The sequence below is a fragment of the Achroia grisella genome, unplaced genomic scaffold (genome assembly GCF_030625045.1).
Source record: "Achroia grisella isolate CSIRO2021 unplaced genomic scaffold, CSIRO_AGI_Agris_v1 utg474, whole genome shotgun sequence".
Lineage (NCBI taxonomy): Eukaryota > Metazoa > Arthropoda > Insecta > Lepidoptera > Pyralidae > Achroia > Achroia grisella.
The window spans coordinates 1,403,411-1,415,681 of NW_026712878.1; positions in this window are offsets into that span (position 1 = coordinate 1,403,411).

The window sequence follows — 12,271 nt, forward strand, 5'->3', positions numbered from 1 at the left end:
TAAAGCTAATCAAACTCAGTTAAGAAGCAGTTGGTCCCCGTACGTTGACCATATGCAACGTCAATTCCCAGTGGAATCTATCTTGTGTCGGTTGTTTCTTTGTGCATAAATGTGTGGTTATGTGAAGTGGGATTGTCCTTAAAAATGGGAGGGGTAAGTATCCCAGCGTCCTCGTTTTGTATTTGATAAAAAAATACAATACACTCCATCAATTATCTTATGGTTAATGGCTGGTCAATGTCTAAACGATACAAAGCACCAGACACAAATTAAGAAAGCAAATTGTTTTGTAGATGTTAGTTGTTTGTTTCATTAATGTAAGAAATACATTACAAATCATCAACAAATATTATTACATTAATGTACCTATTTGAATAATGTGATAGTGTTTAACAACCAAATGTGATAAATGTATAAATTAAGCATATCAGAAATGTACCTATCTATACACAAAGCAATTAATACATCTACATAAATGTTAAGTAAACGGTGTCCATTCCTTCACAGTTCTACAGGACTTTCCAATTTATATAGGTTCCCAGTGCATTCGATTTCATCTTCGCCGTCACAATAGTTTTGCTTACTACCATAAACGTATTGAAGTAATACTTCTTTATTCAATACGCCCACTAGCAATATTATAGTCACAATATCCTTATTTACACAGTCTATTCCTGCTGATATAGACCAAGCGGTTAAATACCAAATTTTTCTCGAAGTTTCATTTCTGTCTGTCCAAGTAGACTGAACAAAACTACATTGAAAAAAGGTGGAGCGAGATCAGATGGTTGAAAGTTCTTCTAGTACTACTTCTCTTTCTGTTAAAATATTCTAACCTTGTACGTATTTGAATGTAGGTACTTACTTCTATGGTCCATCGAATTCCTAATTCTGAAACCAGACAGAGTTCGCACTAACGGCGTGAAACAACTGACAGAAATACCTAAAGACATTTGAAAAGAATCAGATCAATGCAAACATTTGTACTCATGAATACAAGGTTTTGTCATGCTGATATAAAACCTAGACTTAAATGACAAGGTAGTGTGTTAAACCACTAAGTATACCACCTTTATCATATAGGTACGAGTGTTATAAAACTCTTTTCAAGTACATAATTCGTTTTTTAATATGTTCTATTTATTTTTGTGAATGAGTAAAGATGATGTAGCGTTTATTCCACCTGATTTAATAGAGTTAGAGGAGTATTTATTAAGAATACATGATACAACCAGTGTACCACCATGAATCCATCTAGAATTGACCACAACGTCGATAACTCTCTTAACTTCTGACAATGGGACTAATAATTTTGATTGTTAACAACTGCACAACGAAGCAAAAGTACTTGCCTCATCCTCTACAGTAAAATAAAAGGTCTTAAGTATTCTGAGATATCGTCTTGATGTAGGTCCTTCAATCAAATATTAATAATATATAAAAAAACAATTGCCGACCGTAGTTATGTATGTACATAATATCAGAATGGAAGCACCTGTTTGAATCTTTTTTGTAATTACACAAAGATAGGACAAAGTATCTGTAAAAGAAAATGTATGAATAGTCCTACGGAAATTTGAAGAAAATGTCCTAAAAAGTATTGAATTGATTATAGAATTGACAGATTGACATTTATATATTTGTTCAATGTTTAATCGATACATGTTACCGATTCAAACACAATTGCATTTGGACAATATGTTAAATTCCAGACTGTGCGAGTAACATACTGTTTATTTTTCAAGGAAAACCTATATTGAGGATAATATTGACCTTTCAATTTCATTATAGTAGTACACATGACGTCATGTGGTTATTTAGAGCGTTAAAAATGTAAAATAGTGAATCATAGATCAGTTTGAAGCTAATTGTCACGAACGGCTACCAGTGTTACAATTATGATGAGCGTTGTACTACATTTTTTAATGGAAGAGGCAACGAATGCATTGAGTTGCCAGATGTTTTTTTATGGATGATAATGGAATGGTTTACCCGCCTGCGCTAACGGTTTACGCTGGCGGAGCACCAGTGGCGGATGATAGGATGCGCATGAGGTCAGGTTAGATACCCTATTGTGACAAATTCACCAGGAATTTATCATGACGGCTTTTAGGGGGAACCGCGTGGAGGTCAACCTGACATATTACATTACTAGTAATGGGGTCATATGTCCACATTACTAACAATCACCTTTCCCCCATTTACCACATGTTATAGTGAAGTACATTAAAAATTGTATACATTAAGCTACAGCTAAAACTTGTAATATAATAAAATCAGAATAACTAAACGTAATTTGCAAGGAAATGGACTGTAAAGTTGTCTGCGTAGGTACATCAGTCTAACCTATCTGTAGCTTCGGCAACAGTCATGACATCTTAGTCCTCCAGAATGACAACGCATGAACGGTCACCTTGTGGTTGTAGGACTGGTCATACAATATAGACGACGGTTACCATTTTACATTACGTGGGCCGTCATATTTCCTATTCCAATTACATTAAAAGATCTTTATAAAATCTATGTGTACTGTAAAGAGTGCACGAAAAAAAACAACAGAATATTTACAAAAAAATATTTATTTTTATTATTATTTCTCTAAAAATCATTAATCTACTCCCTGACATATACTGTAAACGCTGGGCGGTGCACCGTTTCATTATCATGTATACCTATATAAAAATTATAATAATAGCTACATTATACCTAGTAGAGCTAATGTATAATCTATTATTTTATACTTAATACCAAATGGTTAGCTGTTGGTCTGTCAATGAACAAACAGCTCGAGAGAACCGCAATACTGTTCTTCGTGTCAAGATAACTCGATGGCAACGCTACCAGAGATATGAAGGGTTATAAGTCATGAATTAAGTGTGTATAACCAAAGATAACGTAGACGACAGTATGTTGAACTGTACTGAACAGTTACTTGTTTGTTTTTATACGATATTGTTTTTATATATCCAGCACTTTGATACAGAGATACAATTATGACCATAAACAACGTCATGTATATATTTAATAAATAATTCTAAAATTTTAATAGTAGTATAATGTGTAGTAAGAATAATGATATTTTAATTTAAAAAAGTAATTAGGGTTCAGTACAATTCATAGAGCCATCTAATTCAAAGCTATTCAGCTTGTTTTATGGGCACTAAATACTAATATGTGGACACATTTCTTTTATAGATACATAGAAAATATCGTTACAAAGAGTAAAATACATTAAAACAAATATTTGTAGAGGAATCGATCCCGCGGTCATAGAAAGTGAAGCGGTGTGCTAAACTGCTAGAACTCCGAGGCCGTCAATTTAATGAAATTCGCTTTAAAATTGATGAAAATATTGCGTAATTTGTAAGTACAGTTGGATTGATAACTTCCTTTTCATTAAAACTTTTAATACCGATTTGTTTATACGACTAAATACGATCGTAAAAATAATTTCGTTCATAGACATCAAAATGTTTGTACTAATAATTATGACCTATTTTCACTGTTAATGTTACTGGCTACTTATACGCCACAGCAATTAAAAAAGTAATGATTCAATATTTCAAATAAAGAACGAGCAAGCGCTCCCGAAAACGCTTAGTCTCTGGTCATTCATCCCGCAGACATATGAGCACGCACGCTGCGTTTATACTAATTCTCATGAGTAGACCCGACACGTGCATTTACTTACAAAGAGCTCATGTGAGTAATGAATGATCGATCAACGAAAATAATTATTAGTATTTTATATATTCAGGGCGGTTACACTGTAGGGGGTAGTTAGAGACAGCTAGCTGTTGACGTGTACGTAACACTTTAACTGCCCACTATTTCTCTGGGTTATTTGAAATCCAATTTGTGACGGATTCGAATGAAATTAGGTACATAAATAGATAATATCCTGAGATATAGTGTATGTCTGTATAGGTCGCTCAAATAAAAAAATGACTTGTCTCCTAAGAAATAATTGACTAAGTAGAATCTGAGTGATGATTAAATCTGAATTGGAATTAATTTCTTTGGTCGAATACTTAATTGGTTGACGAGTCCAATAGTTTTAGTTGTCTATGGTCTATATAATTATATCCGCACACAATTAGCTAAATATGAACAAGCGACAAATATACTTTCTACATATCCTTTCCTAAAAGATAATACGTTAAAAGTAAATTGTACTAAACTTTATTTACGCGCATTCTGATTTTTACTATAAATTCTTATCAAAACCATCAAATTGATGTTGAATCTACAATGACTAATTATACCTACTATTTAAATAATATTTAAGGATCTTCCTTAGTAGCTATATCACTAAATTAAGATTTCACCAATGTTTGAATTGTAAAAATAAAATTCTACACTTGAATATGCATAATATTATCTTATATGTGTTCTCATCCCTTTATGATTACTATGTCTGTTATTTCGGGAGTTGGTCAAACTCGCAGATGCTTAGTTCTTAGTTTAAAAGAAACTCCAAACAGTTGTACAAATTTTATTTTATATATATTTAAAAAGAGCAACAGTCAAATTACAACCCTATACTTACTTCTTGTCAAATGTGCACTTCAAATACGGGTGTCGAGTCAAAAAATTGTATTCATAAGTGCTTTTGAGAAGTATGGACGCATCATATCAAAATCAATCAAATAAAAGTGTCTTTATTCATGTAGGTCTATTACAGACATTTATGATATGTTAAATCTGTCATCAGTTCGGAGTTTAGACTAGCCATGTGTATGGTTCATAGTGCTGTATCTGTGACACATGAGTATTACGTATACTGCGGGTTCATATAGGAATTACATTCCCAAATCCGCTTATAGTCAGTATGTGTTACGAGTATATACGACCTACTTATTAATTTGTTATTTAATATATTACGAGTAATCGTTTAGTTGTCAAAATACAAAATGTAGATTGACATTGTTGTAAAAAGAAAATTATAAAAAGAGACAATACAATTATTCTGCTGTAAACGTATATATTATTTATTAGTAAACTCACCATCTCAACAAAAAAGAACCCCATCACAACATCTGGCGACCGTGACTTAGAAGAAAAATGTTGAGATTAAGAAAATTAAGAACAAATTTACGCCGATTATTCACAAAGACTGGGAACCAGTTATCAGAAATATTAAAGGAATACGAAATACTGCGGAAATAAAGGTGTGTCATTCAATATTTAAAAGTAAAGCAGACGAATTATTTAAAATTGATAAAGATATTTATAATGAATGGTTGAATGACGACGAAACAAATGAAGATGAATTTTACGCAGATTGTGAAACGGCCGATGAATTTTTGATTAAATGGATTACTCTAGATAATATGTATCAAGACGTAATACAACGGCAGAATAAACATCAACCTGCCTCTCAGTTACCAGTTGTATCACCTGAGAGACAGGATATAAGTCCAAGAACTTCAAATAGAGATGACAATGAACAGAGTGTGATCAATTATAAAAGTACGAGAATTTTAAAGAATTCACACGAAGTGAGTGTCAGTAGAGACTCGATGAATAAAGAAAGAGACGAAAGAGTCAAGTTAGCCATGTCAGGGTTTATAGATTATATGAAAGAAGTAACTGAACCGACAATGGAATATATTTCATCGGGTAGGAGTAAGAGATACGAGGGAGATAAAAGGATAGAAAATTACGTAACGAAACATTCTTTGAAGTATGAAAAGATTACTTACGACTGTAAACAAAAGAAGGAAGAACAAAGACTAGCTACAATTTTGACATCCGATGATTATGAAGAAGTGGAAAATAAGTCAATAATGATTATACAAAGAGAATATTTTCAAGCAAATGACGAGTTTAAGAAATTGAAAAATAAGACTATTTTTACAGACGAAAAAAGTATGATAAAAATGAAAACTAAACTAATTCTGAGCCAAGAAGAAAATAGATATATTAGATGTTTAATAATATTGCCATGGAGCAGTGTAATTCTATTTCGTCTAGTTCAAGACAAGCATATCAGCTGGAAATTTAAGCCACCGGACCCTACTTGGTGGAGGGGAGGTTGGGTGGAAAGTTGGTACGCTTGGTGGGAAAGATGGTACCCCTGGTGGGACGGGATAGAGAGAGTAGGCAAAATAAGATAAACTCTAATGTATTCAAAGCTCATTTACTGTAGGCTACCTGAAGAGCACTTCATGTCTGTGGGAGGATGTTACGAGTATATACGACCTACTTATTAATTTGTTATTTAATATATTACGAGTAATCGTTTAGTTGTCAAAATACAAAATGTAGATTGACATTGTTGTAAAAAGAAAATTATAAAAAGAGACAATACAATTATTCTGCTGTAAACGTATATATTATTTATTAGTAAACTCACCATCTCAACAAAAAAGAACCCCATCACAACAGTATGGTCGACTACGTCCCGAGGAGACATATACGACATACGAGACAACGCGCCCGAGGCACGTTCTTATTGTTCCCGACGACCCCATAATGGTAGTTAACCTGCCTATGGGTTCACCTGTTCCGTCCCGACCACACTTTTACACACACAGTCACACACGACACCGTCCTCGCCGGCGAAGACGACGAACTCAAACACACCATAACGCGCAATCAACTGGACTCCTGCGCGCGCCCAGGCGCTCCACACCGGTGCCCTCGGTCACCTTTTCAATCGATCCCCTATCCAATTCAAATGGGGATCAAAATTACGACGGCCTGAGCCAAGGTTTGAACCCCTAGCGGTGCCCTCAGATTGAAGTCGTGTCTGTCAAGCGGGAGTTGGCCTTCAGCCGCTCCATAAGTCCTTCCGCGGGTTAGTAATACCATCAGCACTCGCCCCTTATCGTCAAGTGAAGCTGAAAAGGCCAGCTGCGGGCAATCATTACAGTAGTTCGAATAAAAAAAAGCAATTATATTGCACTGTTTATATATATAAATTATTGCAGGCTATAGTTGTCATATTCCAACAAATGTACTTTCATCTTCTTTGTCACCCCAATCTCTAATAGATAAAATTCTGATCACTGTGTTTATAACAAATTTTCTACGAAACGACTTGAACGATTCATACAATGCTAAATTTTCACCTCCACTACCAACTCCTATTTTGAATAGCGATATGTACTTTAATATTTTTCTACTCTCAGCTGACGTTCACTGATTAATTTATGGCAAAACAACGTTTGCCGGATCGGCTAGTTATTATAAATATAAAAATGTTATGTACTTACTTATACCAATATTATGTAAACAAATTAGTGGATACTTTGTCACAGTAGGTACCTACCGTTATTAACACTGAACATTTCATTCTACCTACTGGATACCAATAATTGTTTTTAAAATGATGCATGACATTGTATTATCTATCATGTATTTATCGCTAGGTTCCTTAATGAGGTAGGTATAGAGTAACGAGCACTATTGACTTTTATCCCTAACAACTCTATCTTCAAAATGAATAAAAGTAATGTCTCCGTAATCACGTACAGATATCTAATAACTGTTGTGTCTGAGCTTACTGTCCTTTTAATCTTTGATTAGCATCTTTCACATGATCGATTATTAAAACTGGAAACGAAATTAAAACGGTCCGAGCCGAGAATTGCAATGGATGTCGGCATACTAAAGTCATATCCTTCAGACAGCAATTGACCTTCAGTTGTTCTATGAATCTGGTTTGGTTTTTTGCCAAGTAGGGATTTTGAAACTTATTGAGTGCAAAAAGCGTCTTCTAAAGATGCTTTAACGCAAAAATATGATATTTTAAATGAGATCGTTAGATATAATAGTTGAGTCATGTTCTCCATAGCATGCTGTACGCACGTTCGAGTTATCCCGAATAGCTGAACAGAGCCTGTCCCGCGCGAGACATTTAATTTTGATTTTGAACTGAAACTGAAAGTCAACAACGGCAACAGATTTAGAATTATTAGAAAAAAAGTTTCAGTTTTCTGTAATCGTTTTTAGAATACTTCATAGTCATACGGTCACTTGATCAATTCTGTCATCAAATCGGAAGTTGTGACCAGCAATGATTTTGTTATCTGAGAGCTAAGTAGAAACTATATTTATTTTTGAAAGGGGATTTGTTAGTAATATGATTAGTAGACTCTTTACATCTACGAGGTTCGCCTTGGAACCCTCGTGATGAATTCACTAAGAAGGGCGTTTTTTTTACGCATCTAATCATTCTCGACTGCCATTCCATTGGTCATATCCAGAACATGTTACGTAATAAAACATAGAATTTGAAAAAGAATGTCGGTATCTACATTGTATACGTTAATTTAAACATTTGTCAGTTGGTACCAGGGATGCCAACCGTACGAGGATCCTCGCACAAAGACAAGATTTTTAGGCTTTGGTATGTGGACATTTCCATCCTCGTTTAAATTAAAATGAGGTTTTGATCTACAAAAACCGGTCAGGTTACGAGGTTAAAAAGTGAAATTGAGATAATGTAAATTATAATAATATTTTTATTCTTTCGTGAGTATTTAAAGTCGGTAACCCTGGTGCGTGTTTAGGGAGACACCATCTGTCTGTAGCAATAATTATGAAACCAGACGAGTCTAATTGACTTTACAAGTATTGTTTATTTGTGCATTTCAGTGGTATACTTGTTCTTTAATTGTTACTTTCTTATTTAAAGCTACTGGCCGTTGTAAATGATGAATCCATACTAATATTATAAATAGAAAAGTATGTAGGTATGTCTATTTGTGATTTTTTTAAGACTAGGGTAGACTAAAAGTAGATGAAGATAAAACTATCTTTATCTACTTTTCTCTCTATCGCTATTACAATGTTGCATTACAATATTTTTTCTTTCTTTCTTCTTATTAACAACCACAGTTATCAAATTCCTCTTAGTTTTCTCTCAAGTTATACAATTATACATATGTTCATATTTTCCTCCTATATAATATTGCACTTTTGATAAAATATTGATGGAATTCAAAATTTAAGTACTTTCGGTGAATAATTTTATGTTCGCTTACTATTTTCGACAATTACACACAGAAATTGATTATTCAACTTTATGGTAAACAAATTTATCAATTACTTATTGTTTGTCACATATACCCAATTACTGTGTTTTTAATGTGTGTGAGACAAAATGTGAATATCATAATTATAGTATTTTGTAGTACAAAAACAATAAAAAATTTGTAAGTGTTGTATTTTGAAAGTGATAACCCTGTAGAAAATATTTTTGTAAAATTATTCGTAAATATTGTATTAGGATTTGGAATTAAGCCGCTCCATAATTCTTCTGCGGGATTGGACTGAAGCTGTAAAAAATAACTGCGGCCAACAGCATTAGAATAGTTAGAAAAAAAAGCGTGTGTCTAATATAACTTTACAAGACTTCATTATTGTGAAGATAAATTGTAACATAAAATAAATATATGTAATGTAATTTTTATATCTTTAGCCGAAGTCGTAAAATGATTGGTACCCATGATTCTGGGTATGATACCTCTAGCACATTATAAGTAGATATCCCACAAATCTTTCCATATAAGCTTCCTTCCGTAGGTGAAAGATATTGGTGAAGATTATCCACACGTCAAAAAAGAAAAAAAGAAGAAAGAAAAGCAAATCAAAAAGCTAACTCTTGTTCCTAAGTACTAGTGCCGCAGGAGTATTTTATCATGTCTCCTGCTGCTTAAGTGCTTATCAATGAGTATTTAGTTACACTTCAGCTACGAGTACCTACATCGCCGCTGCCCAATGGGATCAACATGAAAATGCAACAAATTTTTATGGAATCAGCTGAATATTTTTTTTAAGTTACTTTTATTTTCTAAGTTAAATCGTTGTTAAGTTTATATTCTACTAAAATATTTTAATATAACTAATTTAAGTTGACTGTCACATTGATAACACTAATATATGTATGACTTTTGTATGAATATCTACTGATAGCATAGTTAAGATAGATTACAAACTGGTAGAAACCAGTTATATCAAAAATCTCTCACCTCTTAGTCATGTATCCCACATGTTGGTAAGGTCAGCTTTCCTTATATTTCTCAGCCAATTTAACATGTGTCAGACATCGTCTTCATAGATCTCGCATTCCATCATCTTCTGCCTTTTTGACCGGGTACGGAAAGTTGTAGAGTCAAATTTCAACATAATCATGTAGCCTTCTTTTCTTGTACTGGATGAGCTATAGGACTATTTTTTATTCATTTATTTAGGTCAATTGCTTGTACAAAGTATACACATTATTTAGTATTATATAATTATTAAAACCAACAACAGATACCTTATGAATTTATCAAAATGTGTGGAGCAGAGTGACATTATCAATTACATTTAATTTTACAATACAACGGGTCGGCAAGGCACACGTGATGTCTTAGGTGTCTTAGGTGTCCATAGGCCGTAACCTATGGATGTCTGAGACTCCTACTTACTATAATAGTACATAATATAATACTTTTAACTCCTAAAGAAATGTTTATATCTGGTTATACAACAACAATAATTTTCCCCAAAATTAAATAGGTACCGAATAACCATTGTGAAATCATGTGATTCTCGAGTACCTATGTAATATAAAGATGTATATTTATGTACATAATATTATTTTGTAATATTCATTTATGACATGTTTTCATATTTATCAATGTACTTGTCAGTATAATTAAATTTAAAAAAAAAACTTAACCATGTGATTCTTAATATTTGTCAAAAAACTAGAAAACCATTTTTTTAAATTCCAACTAAAATGAAATCTTATGTGTTAATATAACTCAACTCCAAAATAAAGGATTGTAATAGCTTATATTGAGACTAGATTTTGCTGCGTTATTTATTTATTACGGTATTCAAATCTTTCCTAAGCCGGATGTTAGGCATGTCAGTATCCATTACGTGGCTATATTCGTCAATAATCTGATAAATGCCTAAATAAACTGCAACTGCATAATGGGGAGAAGCGTTGAGAGGCAATAAACGCAATAGCCACCAATAGAGCTCAACAAGAAAATTGCTCGAAATAATATTCATAACGACGAATATCCGCCGCAAACAGACGGACTTACAATCTGCGGGTATCAAAAAATGAACCATTACAAAGAGACACTAATGGTAGTGATTTGTCTGCTAGTGGAGAGGTCATAATCATTGGATACGACCCGTATAGCTCCACTTAACCCAATAAAACTCCCCTTGCATGACATTAAATTTAATAGACTTTGAAAAGAACTAAACACGCGCGCGCAAACGGCTCTTCCTGTCGGGGACGGAAGACACCGATTGGCACAATTGTTGGGAGCATTCACCAATCAGCATTCAGTTGCAGAGCAATGACAACCAATCTTTTGAATTGGTGGGAAGGGGATTGTTAGGAATGGGGACTAGTGACTGCATTGATAACAATGTATCATGCCAGGTCGACTTTCACATGGTACCTAGGTACCCCTGGATTTGTGGTAGACATTTGTTTTATACCTACCATTGACTCGAATACATGCTCTGCCGTTATTTCGTAATTTTCTAGAAATTTCCGTATTTTATTGGTGCCGCGTATGATCTTCGATTAAGCGAGTCTTCAGCTTTACCTACGTTTTTACTCTTTCGTTTCTTAGTTGAAATTTCAAACACACGCTAATTTAATACTTTACCTTTGAACGCATGTAATAAAATTATAATTTAATTAAAAAATAATTTATCCGGAACTCTTCTTTAATGATTACAGATGATAATCTGTAATCATTAAAGATGTAATAAAGTTTGCGGAAACATTTTTTTTAATTAAGTCATTACATACGAATCATCGTAAGTATTCTTCCATCAGGCTTGATAAGACTTTTAGAAAAATACTTTTTTTCTGGCATATTGAAGTAAGTAAATTGCAGTAAGAGGAAGAACACTAGTTGGTACAGTTAAAAAAAATACGAGTACAATAATTCGTGTTTTTTATTTGTGACGACATTTAAAAAAATTCTGAATGTGTTTTTTAAAGTTTTTTTTTCAGGTTTTGTTACCAGCTAGTAAAATAGTTTTGTATAGATATGTAACAGCTTTGCTTAATAAAGTTAGGTATCCTTTTATGAATGCAACCAAAATTATGCCTTGATGAACATGGTAATGACAGCACGCTACAATTCTTATGATTTTGTTTAACCGGATGCCCATTTAACATACATAGGAAGTACGGGTACAGACGAAGAATTACCATCATCACCTCCTTTACCTTATCACATATCACTTCGCTTTACTATATATTTTTCTCTTCCATTCGTCTAAGTAAGTACAGAGT